Source organism: Lepidochelys kempii, chromosome 2 (genome assembly GCF_965140285.1).
Source record: "Lepidochelys kempii isolate rLepKem1 chromosome 2, rLepKem1.hap1, whole genome shotgun sequence".
Taxonomy (NCBI): domain Eukaryota; kingdom Metazoa; phylum Chordata; order Testudines; family Cheloniidae; genus Lepidochelys; species Lepidochelys kempii.
The window spans coordinates 50,301,742-50,316,587 of NC_136381.1; the positions used below are offsets into that span (position 1 = coordinate 50,301,742).

Below are 14,846 nucleotides of genomic sequence, written 5' to 3' on the forward strand. Positions count from 1 at the left end.
GCTTGGGGTTTTCAATTCAAACATTTAGGCAGTTCTAAGTTTTTTAAGAATTTGTACCACAAAAAGGTAGAGGACATAAGTTACCAATGACAATTTCATGCGAAGTATGAAAGCAAGTATTATAGTTGGCTAACTCTCGCCAGAGTATTTTAACAGTAGCTCACACCACTCTCACAGCATGCAACAAACAGGAAGCACGGCCACAGATTTATCAATATTATGTAGATTTCTCCATATCTCATTTTAACCCACAAGATAAAAAACATACAGCGTCTATGTCCCATGTTTTATACAATCCTGCTAGCGAAGCCACACATTTTGATTATTTTAAATATAAGTAATAGAGGTATCATGAGATGTTGACCTTGGAATGTTAGCATTTGCCAAGACATTGATGGGATTATTCAAGTTTGAATACTAATACTAATTCACAAAAATAAGACAAAAAATGTTTCTGGCTAAAGCAGTTGCTAAATCTAAAATGTTGCTTGCTTGGATAATTGTTTCAGAGTAACAGCCGTGTTAGTCTGTATTCGCAAAAAGAAAAGGAGGACTTGTGGCACCTTAGAGACTAACCAATTTATTTGAGCATAAGCTTCCGTGAGCTCACGAAAGCTTATGCTCAAATAAATTGGTTAGTCTCTAAGGTGCCACAAGTCCTCCTTTTCTTTTTGGATAATTGTGTCATCCGAAAAGGTCTCATCTTAAGAACTGCCAACATGCTTTTTTCAACCAATCCTTGCTGCATTAAGGAATTAGAAAAAGAAAATAAATATCTATCTCAGATGCAACTTACTGAACAAACTTGTGTTCTCAATCCACATCTCTTAAATGTCTTTTTTCAAATACCTATTAGATCCAGATACAGTATACAGTGCGTTCTTCAGCCTGAAGCAGTCCAGACAGGATACTGTATATGTGATGTAGAGGTCTAAGTACACTACAGGTCTCAATATTACATTGGGGCTCAATCAGGATCTCATTCTGCTAGACATTGTGCAAACATATATTATTTAATTTGTAGGGATCATGTTTGTGGGAGCTCTATATTTTATTCAGAACATAGCTGAAAACCTAGGATGAAATTCTAGTCCCACTGACATCAAGGGGAGTTTTGGCAGTGAGTTCAAAGGGCCAGGATTTTACCATCAGTTTTAAAAATTAGAGCTCAGTAAAAAAAATAGAATGCTAATCACAGATGGCACATAAAAATCAGCTGCACCAGAGATTCCCTGGCTAGGAATGTGTTGGTCCCAGTACCTGGCACAGAAGTTGTTCACATTTTCATTTTCAATGCCCTTCCCAACAGAGAGTGTAATGGAACTGTCAATTAGATACTCCATTGCATGACAGTACATCTCTTTTAGCAAAAAGGTGTGGAAATATTCTAGTTACAAGCACTGACTGGCAGGACATCACCAGGTACTTCACAACGTTTACCTGTTCAGGAGTCAAATTTTCTCAGGGGTCAGCCCAAGAGTGTGGAATGAACTCCTGCAGGAACTAAGGGCCATCACAAACCTCACCACTTTCTTCTCCAAGTGCAAGATGCACTTCTTCAACCTAGCCTTCTCTTACATAAACGCATAGCAATGTATACTTTAAAAACAAACCAAAATAGTCCTACCAAAAGAAAACACTCCATTGTACACACGCATGTGTACGCGCACATACAGAGAGAGAACAAACCACATATGACCGATGTTAGGCATGTTGCTCAGCGTATTGCTGGAAGGTACTCAGATGTTACCAGGAATAAGACAGTATAAGAAACTGTAGAGCACAGAATTCATGATACACAATAACATGCCATCACACCAGTCCTTTCTGTAGTTCCGTGACTTCGATTAGGTGAATGAAATATTAATCATTTCTACAGTATTACATTAAGATGACATACAATTATGTTTAACTCTCCTTTGTTCGAAATAATTCCCTTTAATATCTTTGTAAAATAAAACACAAACAGGATCACCTACAGCATTTCCCTGCTACTGAGAAGCAGAGGAAAGTAACAAAATTTTTTTTAAAAAAAGTTTCCCATGCCAAATAATGACAAACAAATATTGTACTCAATCAACAACATTTATCAAAACACATTAAGCAACAAGGTAAGCATATAATTGTAGCTTCAAACAGGTTTGAGTGATGTCTAGCCTTCCTGACTGCTTACATGAAAATCAACTTCATAAAATCCAGTGTAAAGTCTTATGTACTCTACAAGCAAAGGGCTAGTCTGTCCCTAGTCTAAAGTGGGTGGTGTGAAAGGGAAAGGACACAAGGAGTCTTCTCCTTTAACCCCAGAACTCCCCATGCCAGGGCCAGGGATGAATGCAAACGGTGTACTTTGAAAAAAAAAAGTCAGCATGTCAGCATTTGATTAAAGACTGCATCATAATGCGTAATCCATTATAATGTGGGCGGTGCATGAATTAAAGTTGCACAGGCAACCTCGGTTCACACATTTCATGACAACTTTTGAATGACTGGCTTTTCAGCCTTAACATTTTTTTAACATAAGAAATGACATCCCCTCACAACGAAGTTTAAAAAAAAATTGAAAAAAAAAAAGATTTAATCCTCTGGGACCCCATTGACTCCCAACATGGATCAACAGTATGGCTGGGATCTATAGGTGCTCAGCACAACGCTCTCTACCATTTGAGCTAAGGGAGTAACTGGTAGCAATAGAAGACTACTGTCTTCTTTGGACCAGCTTCTAGAGGAGCTACCTCAGTTTACGAAATGGCTGAACATTTTTAGCCAAATCTTTCAAAAGAAAAAAAAATCAGCCTGTGGCAGACAACTGGCCTGCAAAATTTCAGCAGCAGCGGTTTATATCTGGTAAAATTATATGCAACTGAAAGAGAGCCTTATAACGGAAGCGTGGGGCAACTTTAACTATTGTCATCTGTACTTGCACAACCTATAATACACACCCTATTTTGCAGTTTCCATTAATTAAATTACTTAATCTTTAATCAACACAATACATTTTTATAGCTATTTAAAAATAGCCCTCAAAGTACTTCTTTTAATTGTTGTACATAAATTCTAGTTTAATTAGGGAGTGCTGAATTTTCATCAATAAAATAAATGTCAGTGGAAACTTTGTATGTGGTACATATTGAAAATATCCAGCAGGAAACAGAAAAATAAGATATTGTTTAATCAGACAGATAAATCACATGTAATTTGATGAAGCTTTACAAAATGAGGAGGACGTCTATATTATAAATGCAAAGTAAAAAAAAGTATCATTATGCCATAGACAATAACAGCTTTAATGCAGATTCCTTTGACAACTACTTTGACATGTACAAATGTCAAAAGAAATGCTTGAAGCTGAGTCTGAATCTCCTCTCATTTACACCAATGTAAATCAGTAGTGATGCCAATGAAGTCAGTGGAGATTCACTTCCACCAGGGTAAAGTTGGTGTAAGAATAATCTGACCCTACGCGTTTAAATATACGACAATATTTTGGGCACAGTCCTGCAGTTTTTGTGAAGGAACAGCTCCCAGTATGAAAGCTCACCATGTGTTAGGATTACAAAATTGGTCCTTGAGTAGGTTATCAAAATGGCAATGTAGATCTTGACTCTAAAGGTCACACTTGTACGAGTAAATTAAGAGTAAATTATATTACAAAACAAACAAACAAACAAAAACAAAACAAAGGAGGATGTTCTGTTAAAGTCTTCTAAAGCCCTGTGCTAATGCCTGTATAAAAAAGTTGCACTCTTTTTTTGGACAGCATTAAGAGTTTGGTGGCTGTTGAACACTCCAGGACACAGCCACATAACAAACCCGCTCTGTTAACTTAATGTACCTAGTATGTCCAAATGTGTCACTGATTTAAGAGACTATTAGTGGATCATAGAGGGTAGACTAACAGCAAAAAGGTTAAGTATATACAGACTTGCAGTAAAGTTCCTGGCTCTTGTAATTTTTGTTCGGAGTAAGATTGTTCAGTATAAAATGCTTTTTCCTTTGCTCGCTTATCAAAAGCATCAATACATATTTGAAGATCTTACAGACTGAACTCAACTGAAAGATGACCATTATACTGACAACATATAATATAAAGCCATTGCATTGTTCCGTTTTTCCCAGAAATTATTTTCTCCCCAAACTTACAGATGTGTCAATATAGAATGACCTTGGACTTTACAGGTCTTCAGTTAAAGATTACAAATCAACTGAAATGCTAAAAGGTGTAAGGAAGGATTAGTGAGAATAATCATTTTCAAAAATGTGTCTTCATGTTCTTACTTTTCCATATCCAAAAGGTGATAACTGGAATTGCTTGTATAGTATTCAGTATATGGCTATGCCTACGTGGCAGTGCAGGGCAGACTCCAGACGTATGAACTGCAGTGTGCAATAAAATGTTGTGCGGTAACTTCCCTGTGTGGACTCCGATGGCACAAACTACAAGGTAACTAGTTTGTGTAAACAGTGTTCACACAGGATAGTTACAGCACTGCATTTTGGCACATGTTGCAGTCCACACTCTGGTAGTCCACACTCTGGGGCCACGCAGACAAACTCTAAACTGTGTTTGAAAATGAACAGGTATATCTGCAAGGTCAGGAAGTAACTATCATGCCCCACAGTTGTCCATCAGACAAATGAATAGAAATTCCATTGTTTTGTGACCCTTCACCAACCATTTGTTCCGTCTTAACTCCATACCCAGGCAATGTTCTGACTCTGTTGTGAAAGTTTGCAAGCAGGGATGGCACAAGCCTTTGTGATGCTCTGCGTGAAACAACAAATCTGCTTCCCTCCACACTTCTGGCTTTGTCCTCCTAGCTAGATTGTGGCATTTATGCCACAGCCCTGAGTGCAGGACAGTGGATAGGGACTGGATAAATCTGTGTCTCAGGCAATCCCCATCCTATGTGTTAGCCACCAGACTATCCTTCCTCTCTAAAGTCTTCCTTTCATGATATCCTCTGCTTCCCCTAACCCATCTGCCAAGTAGTCTGGTTTAAAAGGGGGACTAGAGGTATGAAAAGTATGAAAAGAAGTATGAAACGTATGAAAAGAAGGGTTTCCCTAGTAGACGCTCTGGATACTTACACCTAAATCAGGGTATAATAATTATAAATATATATTTAATCTACCTTTGCAATTATCCTTTCCTTGTTTTTCTTATCCTATCCATCATGAGAGCCAAATTGCCCAGAATTTGTAATAATTACAGATGGCATTAGTGAAAAAGAATATCTTTAGTGTAAGTACATTGCAGAGAATTAAAAATACCCTCTTTTTTTTTTACAGAAAATCATTAACAAAAACAGTATCTTACCACTTTACACTTACGTTCATTTTAAATAATTTTGTAGTTATCCCCGTTTGACAGTTTTACTGCTTACAAATGATTTTTTAAAAATTCCCAGCTTTTTCTTTTCCTAAAGTAGTCATTTGACACATTGTAATGAATATATATCTAGTTTGACAACTCACATAAGAGTGCTGCTGCAAACTCTCTGTCAAACACACCTAACATTAGCAATTATTTCTACTAATGAACCAGCTAAATGATACCAATGTGCTATTTTTATATCATATCCTCCACTCCTACACTGCTCTAAAAAATCCAGTTAATATAATTAAAACAAATCCCCTTATATTAAAATAAAGCAAAGGTTGTGATGACAAACCCACAGAAGCAATGGGAAATGAGCTAAGGGCGGAATTTCAACCTTACTATGATTTTCCTTGCTGTGAATATTTATAGCGTATTGGTGAATCTGGTGCAATGAAGGGCTGACTTTGCACACTACACTGTGCATCTCCTCACCACTAATTTTAAATAAAGTCTCCCCACTAAAATTTTGGAGTTTTCCCCACCACATTTACAAAATTAGTGAGGAGATTCCTTCTCTGATTAGACAATAACATCTGAATTAAATCCCTTTAGGTGTGGTCAGTGTCTCCTGATTGAGAGCTTTTATCATCAGTCTGTTCAATTACCTATGTAAAGTGCTAGCAGTGTCCTTTCAGTTGCTAATATAACCCCTACAACCTCACTGCCAGATTGGCCTGGGCAGGATACAACCCCTCCCCCCCACACACACAGACAGACACACCCATTTCCCCCCCAGGACCCAGCTAGGTAGAATCAAGAGGTACCAGTCAAGCTGTTGATAGTCAACTGATTGCAGATATCTAGTGCACATACTCCTTTCATAAGGTTATGTGGTTCCCTGATAAACCAGAGTTGGAACTGGACTCGGAGGAAGGCATCCCCTGAAGAAGTTGAGGGTCAGGTCTAGGGTTACTAATATCTGGTACAGTGAGGAGAAAACCCCCTTTCCCAAGCCCCTCTAACTTCATATGAGGGGACAGAGGTGGAGTCCCAGAAGCTGGCTGAGGGACCAGGTGCGGAGGGGCAGGAGACTGACAGCAGCCCTCCACCAGATGGAAACAATTAAGAAAGGAATGTTGACCTGCACTGTAAGACTTATTGCTGGTTAGTTCCCAGATAAATTAATAAAGTTGTGGCCTAATTAAACCACATCCTTTGCATCTAGTCTTTCTTCCTGTATGTCTGAGACAATGGTATCTGTCTGTATCAGAGGAACACACAACGCAATTGACATCTTTGCTGGTAGACTCAGTAGGAAAAATCAAGGATTTACTGGTATTGTGAACTAAACTAAAAGTGCTATCTCCAAAATGACCACACCTTTGATGTGGGTGGGGGAGGCAAGTTGTCCAGCTAGCTGGGGGAAGGGGAATAGTGGTTTATGGGTGGGAGGAAGGGCTCAGAAGCTGCTGCAAAAGGGGAATGTGTCAGCATGGTGATGCTGACTCATCCCCCAGAGACTGGAAGGGCTGGGGAGTTGAAAAAAAGACAGGCCAGGAGTAGGAGAAGCCCTTTCCCCGCAGCAAAGCAGGAGGGAATCAGAGGACTGCAGCACATGAGTCTGCATGGCACCACGGGGATGCAGGACAGAGAGGATCATTGAGCTGGTACCTGGGTCTTGTAGGGAATCTACAGGAAGAGGTTTGGAACTGTGGGATTTACACTGGCAGGGGCAAGCAGCGATATTAAACTTGTGAAGGTCAAAGACTGATCCGGGAGGCTGGGTGAATCTGTTATCCATGGGACAGTGGTGAGTCCGGGGTCTGCCCTGTGGAGGTTTTGAGGGCATACATGTCAATACAACTGGGGAAGGATAGGCCCCTCTTTATAAACAGTGATGGATGTCCTCTCACAACGTGCCAGTTCGTTATGATGTTGAGATGAGGACTGAAGAGGTTGGGGCTGCCAGGCCTGGAATTTGATTCCCAAGTATTCAGGATCAGGGTAGCTACAGCAGCAGCACTGCTGGGCATTGGGGCAGAGGCAATTCAGGCAATCAGGAGTTGTCATTCAGAAGTATACAGAACATATATGAGACCCCAGCAGGTGAGTGAGCATTAATTTGTTGTATTTTTATTCTAGATGTGGGCAGACTAGCCATGTAGATGGTGGTGTGGATCTGTGGGCATAGTGTTGTTTATTGGGCACCTACGTGGGCTTCCCAGTTGCCCAAGGGTTCACAGCTGGGGTTCGGTGATGAAGCAATCCTCAATTGGCATAGAGGGAATGGCGTGTGATAGCACCAGCTGATGCCATTACTGTACTCTGGGGGTGGGGGGCATCAGCCCCCACCAGATATAATTGTGGTACACATTTTCCCCAATGATTTGGGAATGTGTAAATGGGTGGACTTACTGCTTGGAGTGAAGATGGACTTGAGACAGATCCTGGAAATTTTTCCAGGAGTAAAAATTGTGTGGTTGGACATGGGGTCTGGCAGGGAAATGTGAAGCCCCCTGGGTGGACAAAGCGAGAAGGTATGTGAACAGGGAGGTGGCCAAATTCCTGGGGGCCACAGGAAGGGCAGTAATTTCATATCCTGGCATAGCATAAGGGGTACCAGCGTTATTTTGGGAAGATGGGGTTTACCTATCAGACTTGGGCACAGGTACATTATTGGCAGATATAAAAAGGGGGTGTTAGGAGATGTCTGGGAACCCAACTGAGCTTTTGGGCAGGCAGCCAAGCTAATTGCTAGTCCTTCCTCATGGCGGATGTCAGTGCAGGTACTCCACAGTCAGTTTCCAGATGAATGGCTTGGCAAAGTACTTAACATGAAGGTGTTTTTTAAAGTAGCGGGGGGTGGGGAGAAGGGAGTGAGGTTCAGGGCTCGTATGACTGGCACAACAGGGATCCAACCTTCCTTCCTTATAGTCCCACATTAACCCTCATTCGAGAAGGGGATATTAAGGTCCCTGGAATGGGTTGGCTGGTGACCTGGATGAAAAAAAAAGGGGGGAGGGGGCTAGTAGAAGCCCCCCTTTCCCCCCCAGTAGATATTGAATGATCATGGAGTTACCTGCACTGTATTTTATCTGCCAGGTAGTCCCAAACATCTAATAATAAAGTTGCGGCTGATTAAAACCATATCAAGTGTCTCCTGTTCTCCTTTTGGTACAGCCGGATGACAGGTTGTCAGGGCAATATGGAGAAGGCTGCAGTAGCACTGCGGTTTTTCTGTAGGTAAAAGAAGACTTCAGTTTTCAGTGTTGTCGTCACTCTGACTTTTCACAAGCACTAAATTAGCTCAGAACAAAACCTTCAAAAGAAAATAAAGCCACAGTGACCTTGTTTGACAAGTTTCAGCTTGAAACGATATTTTATAGCTGAAGGTGGCAAAGGCATATACTGGTTCAGAGAACACAATACCATATCAACTGTAAGCAGAAAACAATTGTCTCAACATTTCAAAACCATTTAATTAACTTTTTAAAAAATGGCAACACTCAACATAGAATAGAGTTGCACAATCCACAAGAAAAGAAAATCTAATCCCCATGTAATTCTATGTAATATAGTCCCACAACTTTTCTAAACAAACCTACACAGATATCCTCTTTCAGAGGCTCACTCATAAAACTGCCAGGATACAAGCCAGGATGGGATCCTCCTCAATTTGTCATTGATAAGTTGTTTCATTGTGATTCATTTAAAAATGAATCTGAAAGTTCCTGTTTTCAATTGGGAAGTCTAAAATCCAAGGTTACAGGGGCAAAATGTTCCACAATGAAATATCCCAACAAAAGGTTTTTGCTCATTACAGATTAGACTGGTTTCAGAGTAGCAGCCGTGTTAGTCTGTATTTGCAAAAAGTAAAGGAGTACTTGTGGCACCTTAGAGACTAACCAATTTAAATAAATTGGTTAGTTTCTAAGGTGCCACAAGTACTCCTTTTCTTTTTACAGATTAGACCTATTAGATAGCTGTAGTATCACCTAACTGTATATGAATCTTCCTTATAACAAGCAGAGCATCAAGAAAACCTGATAGTCAACACATAGGAATAAAGACAAGTGTAGTAATTAAGTGTAGATACAATAGATAAGAACAAGTGTCAGAGTATAGTTAAGCAGGCCAAAAAAGAGCAACTGGCCAAAAACACAAAAAACAGCAGCAATTTTTTTAAAGTACATCAGAAGCAGGAAGCCTGCCAAATAATCAGTGGGGCCATGGAACAATCAAGGTGCTAAAGGAGCACTCAGGTAAGACAAGTCCATTGTGGAGAAGCTAAGAGAATTCTTTGAATTGGTCTTTACCGCAGAGGATGTGAGGGAGAGTCCCACATCCAAACCATTCTTTTTAAGTGACAAATCTGAGGAACTGTCCACAATAGAGGTGGAATTGGAACAAGTGGATACAAATTGGAACAAACAGTAATAAATCACCAGGACTAGATGATATTCACCCAATAATTTTGAAGGAACTCAAATATGAAATTGTAGAGCTACTAACTTTAGAAAAATTGTTTCAACACCACTGTACTAGTGAGGGTGATGAAGGCAGGAACCATGTATTTGGATTTTTATTACTACTTCAAGTCAGGAGGTGCACCAGCACCCCTAGTTCCAGCACCTATGCTTTGGTGTGTAGCCTATCACATAAATCAGCCTGTGTACCAGATAACCAGCAGATAGCTAATGTAATGCCAATTTTTAAAATAGGTCCCAGAGGTGATCCTGACAATTACAGGGTGGTAAGTCTAACTTCAGTACCAGGCAAATTGGTTGAAACTACAGTAAAGAACAGAATCATCAGACAAATGGATGAACATAATTTGTTGGGGAAGAGCAACTGTAAAGGGAAATCATACTTCACAATTCTATTAGAATTCTTTGAGGGAGTCACCAAGCATGTGGACAAGAGTGATCCAGTGGATATAGCGCACCTGGACTTTCAGAAAGCCTTTGACGAGGTCTCTCACCAAAAGGCTCTTAAGCAAAATAAGCAGTCATGGCATAAGAGGAGAGGTCCCCTCATGGATCAGTAACTGGTTAAAAGACAGGAAACAAAGGATAGGAATAAACGGTCAGTTTTCACAATGGAAAGAGGTAAACAAAGGGGTCCCCCAGGGATCTGTACTGGGACCAGTGATGTTCAACATATTCAAAAATGATCTGGGGTAAACAGTAAGGTGGCAAAGTTTGTAGAGGATACAAAATTACTCAAGTTAAGTCTAAAGTTGACTACAAAGAGCTACAAAAGTATTTCACAAAAGTGAATGACTGGCCAACAAAATGACAGATGAAATTCAATGTTGATAAATGCAAAGTAATGAACAGTGGAAAACATAATCCCAATTATACATACAAAATGATGCGTTCTATATTAGCTGTTACCACTCAAGAAAGATCTTGGAGTCACTGGGGATAGTTCTCTGAAAACATCTGTTCAATGCACAGCTGCAGTCAAAAAAGGTAACAAAATGTTAAGTCCCATTAGGAAAGGGATAGATAAGACAAAAATATCATAATGCCACTATATAAATCCATAGTACGCCCACACCTTGAATGTCGCATGTAATTCTCATCACCCCATCTCAAAAAAAGAGATATGCCAGAACTGGAAAAGGTATAAAGAAGGGCAGCAAAAATTATTAGGGGTATGGAACAGCTTCCATCTGAAGAGACACTAAAAAAACAGATTGATCAGCTTGGAAAACAGAACTAAGGGGGGATATTATAGAGGTCTATCAAATCACAAATGGTGCAGAGAAAGTGAATAAGCAAGCATTGTTTACCCCTTCATATAACAAGAGCCAGGGTAACCCAATTAAATTAATAGGCAGCATGTTTAAAGACAAACAAAGAAATACTTTTTCACACAACACATGGCCAACCTGTGGAACTCGTTGTCACGGGATATTGTGAAAGCCAAAAAGTATAACTGGGTTCAAAAAAGAATTACATACATTCATGGAGCATAGATCCATCAGTGGGTACTAGCCAAGATGGTCAGGGATGCAACCCCATGCTCTGGGTATCCCTAAACCTCTGCCTGCCAGAAGCTGGGACTGGGCAAGGGCAACAGGGGATGGATTGCTTGACAAATTTCCCTGTTTTGTTCATTCCCTCTGAAGCATCTGGCACTAGCCACTGTCAGACCCAACATGGCCATTCTTATGTTCTTATGACAGTTTAAAGAAAACAAAAAGCAGAGGAATTTTATGACTAAACCTAAAAAGGGAACATAGCTAATCAGTCAGAGGCACAATATATTTATTGTAATGAGAGGGAGAAAAATACATCAGGTTTGGGATTAACATAGTTTCCACACAACAGGGATGCTGGGTTCTTCTGTTGATGCACCCTCATGGTAGGTACTGATACTCAACAGAGAGATGATAATTCCTAAATACTCAATGGGTTTGTCTTGAGTAGGACAAAATGGTGCCTTTTTCTAAAATGTGTTAGCTAGCACAATTTAAGAGTCCAGTGATGACATTAACATGTGCTAACTGCTAGACTTCAGCGTGACCAGCTAGCATGTGTACAACTATGAAGTGCTTTGTCCACACTAGCATTTCAGAACGTGCTTGTTAGAACATGCTAGCTAATGATATTTAAACCCAGTCTTGACATAACAATTGTGGCAGGTGACTCATTAACTCCATCCTGAACATAAGTAAGTTTGGAATATCTGTCTGCAGGAAAAGAGATCAGATCTGGAAAAGAAAGATCCAATAAAAAGAAACCTAGAGATAGCCAAGCCAGGGGGAGGAAGGACTGGGCTAGCATTTCTAGTAGCATTTCTACTATTATTTATGTTACTAAAGCCAAACTCAAGGGGGGTATGGGTTTGCTCTACATATGGAATATGTGAACTTTTTTCAGATCTAGGTGAGAATGCTGCCTGCTTACATTGCTGTGATACAATTTGGGATAAATTAGTCCTTTCACTGGAGAACTAGCAGGACAAAAGACAATCACTGAAGAGTGACCCTCTTAAAAGTTTTCCATCACTAAAACTATTTCATCAAGCAAAGTATTACTAAAAGACACACAGATTTTCAGCATCTCCTCTTGTCATCATGGGACAATTCAGAAATACTCTCATAAAATGACAAAAAGAAATACAGTGTTCACAAAACAGAAAGCAACATCACAGCATCAGAGGATTCTATTTTGGAGAATTCCACATTTTAACTAAGCTCATATTGCTTGCTATCTGTGAGAGATTAAGCCTCCAGAGAGCTCCTGGATCTGCTGCTTGGCAGGCAGACATTTTCTTCAATTTTATCCAAGAGTGTGATAGTCAGGATAAATCACCACCACAAATCAATGAAATAGTCTACTTTGCCACATGTTCTTCACTGTTTCAAAATCTTCTTGTGTTTTGCTTGAGGAATCTTGCATATGCCAAGGACTGTATAAGGAGTAGGTAGTTGGGCCTCTTTCTTAGAAGGTCTCCTACCTGGGCCATTGTGTAAATGAGTAAATTTCCACTGAAACTAGTGGAACTATAGTGATTTACATCAGCTGAGAATCTGGTTCCTTACCTTTATAAATCCAAAAGATAAATGTAGGGGGCAGGGGAAAAAAAATCTAGATTTAGTTTCATTTTTATGACCTTCTGATATTATATTTATGCCTTATTTTTCAGGTTATCTATGTTATTGGAAGAACTCTTGTTTTTTTATTTATTTTAGACCAAACTATGAGTGCTAGTAGTCCAAAGTATGGAGTCTAGGATGGGTGACAAAACACTTCCAATATCCTGGAATATTATTCCATCAGTTTTGCATATTCAGCTTCCACTAAAATCAGTGGCAGTTGTACATGCACAAATGCCAAAGAATCAGCACCCTGGATCATATATAGCTAGGCCTGCAAGGATTAGATTTTTATTGGTAAATGTCAATTTCACTATACACACAAACCAATGAAAAGTATTTCTATCAATAATAATTGAAACTTACAGATAGACAAAGTAAGGAAAAAGCAGCTTGAGAACTGTTTGATTTAAGGCTAAAATTTTGATATAGGATGTTGACAATTTATGTTTTAACTGTTATAAAGTTTTAACTTGTTGAATCTCTATGTCTATGGTTGTTAAATAATTATTTTCTGACCCACACACACAATTTCCAAAGCAAGTGTGAAAATTTAATTCAATAAAAATGTTTAATATCAATATTATCTGTCAAAATTATACAAAAATCAAATTCTGCCAAGCCTAAGTATAGTAATACCACTTGTATCAACAAACAGGTCACACCACCCAAATTCACCAACTGTAAGAACTCCGTGAATAAACTGTCTTTTGAAGAAAAAGGGTTACTTCCAGGCACAGTAATTATCACCTTAGTTCAAGGATAAAATGTAAAGGTAAATTTGTAGCTAGCACTGGGCAAAGAAATGATGGAAGAACAATTAAATGAAAGTCATGCAGTTTTCTTGAATCTATATGTATCATATACCCCGACCTCCTAAATATACCCCATAAACTAACTGGTAACAAAACTATCACGTTAAAGACTTTAAAAAGAATCTCATCCTTCCTGTTAGAAGGAAGGGAGACAAAGGTAAAAAGTTAGAAGAGTGAGAGCACACGCACAGGACTCTGCACAATCTAAGTACTTATGCCTATGTAAATTCCCTGACTTCACCACTACAGCACAGACTTCCTGTGTGATTTAAACCCAGGTCTTTCTCCCAAGTCTGAGACTGTGTGTTATGATCAGTTCATATTTGTATTCATATTTTGTCACTGAACAGTCAAGTTTTATTCTTCTGTTTCCTTAAGCTACTCTCTATGAGAGAAATACATCACATTGTAGAGGGCTAGCAAAAGGCCTAGTTGTGACACACTGTACCTAAAAATAGCACCCTGTAACCCTCATAGTCATCATTTATATACAGTTGTGATATTCATACAAAGCATGCCAAGTAAGATATCTTATGAAAGGTAATGATCTGCTGAAACCCATTGTTCTTTCCAAATATGTATATCATTAGTGTGTATGAAGTTATGAGATTTTGCTGTATGGTTGTTACTGAAATATGTTTTAAGTTTGAGAGTCTCTACTGCTCATCACTTCCACCATTAATCACCAGTGGAGTTGTAACTAAAGGATTTACAGTTCAATGACAGTTGCACAAGCATCACATAATGGTGACTGCTCAACTCTATGGCTCAGTTGCACGAGACCACCACAGGGATTGCTCAGGAAACCCACCAGGACATGTCTGGGCAAATGTTTTCTAGGCACATAAACTAAGGATATAAAATTGGGAACAGTGGCGCATCATACCTTCGCCTCTCTCCTTCCCCACCCACACTGGAAGCAATAAGAACGCTGAGAAGGCAAAAACTTCAAATGAACAGGCTTCTAACCAGGGCAAGATGGTACAGCTCTGGAGGTGCAAGGCTGTGAAGCTGGGGAGAATTGGCTGTTGCCTTTCACAAGTGGCTCTGGGTGCATTCACTCAATCTAGCTGGATGTGGGGCTCCGCATGCTGTTGTGCTG

General features: G+C 39.5%; 1 protein-coding gene across 16 annotated transcripts in view; it reads right to left on the reverse strand.

Moving 5' to 3' along the window:
- RALYL (RALY RNA binding protein like) overlaps positions 1–14,846 on the reverse strand; it is a 614,199-nt gene that overhangs the window by 545,049 nt on the left and 54,304 nt on the right. Inside the window, exon 1 of one of the 16 annotated variants that reach the window (XM_073330694.2) lies at positions 8,400–8,422. The exons of the other annotated variants lie outside the window; for them this stretch is intronic. The gene's annotated coding sequence lies outside the window, so the exon portion shown is untranslated. Of the gene's footprint in view, positions 1–8,399; positions 8,423–14,846 lie in introns of those variants that run through there. 16 annotated transcript variants of the gene reach the window in all.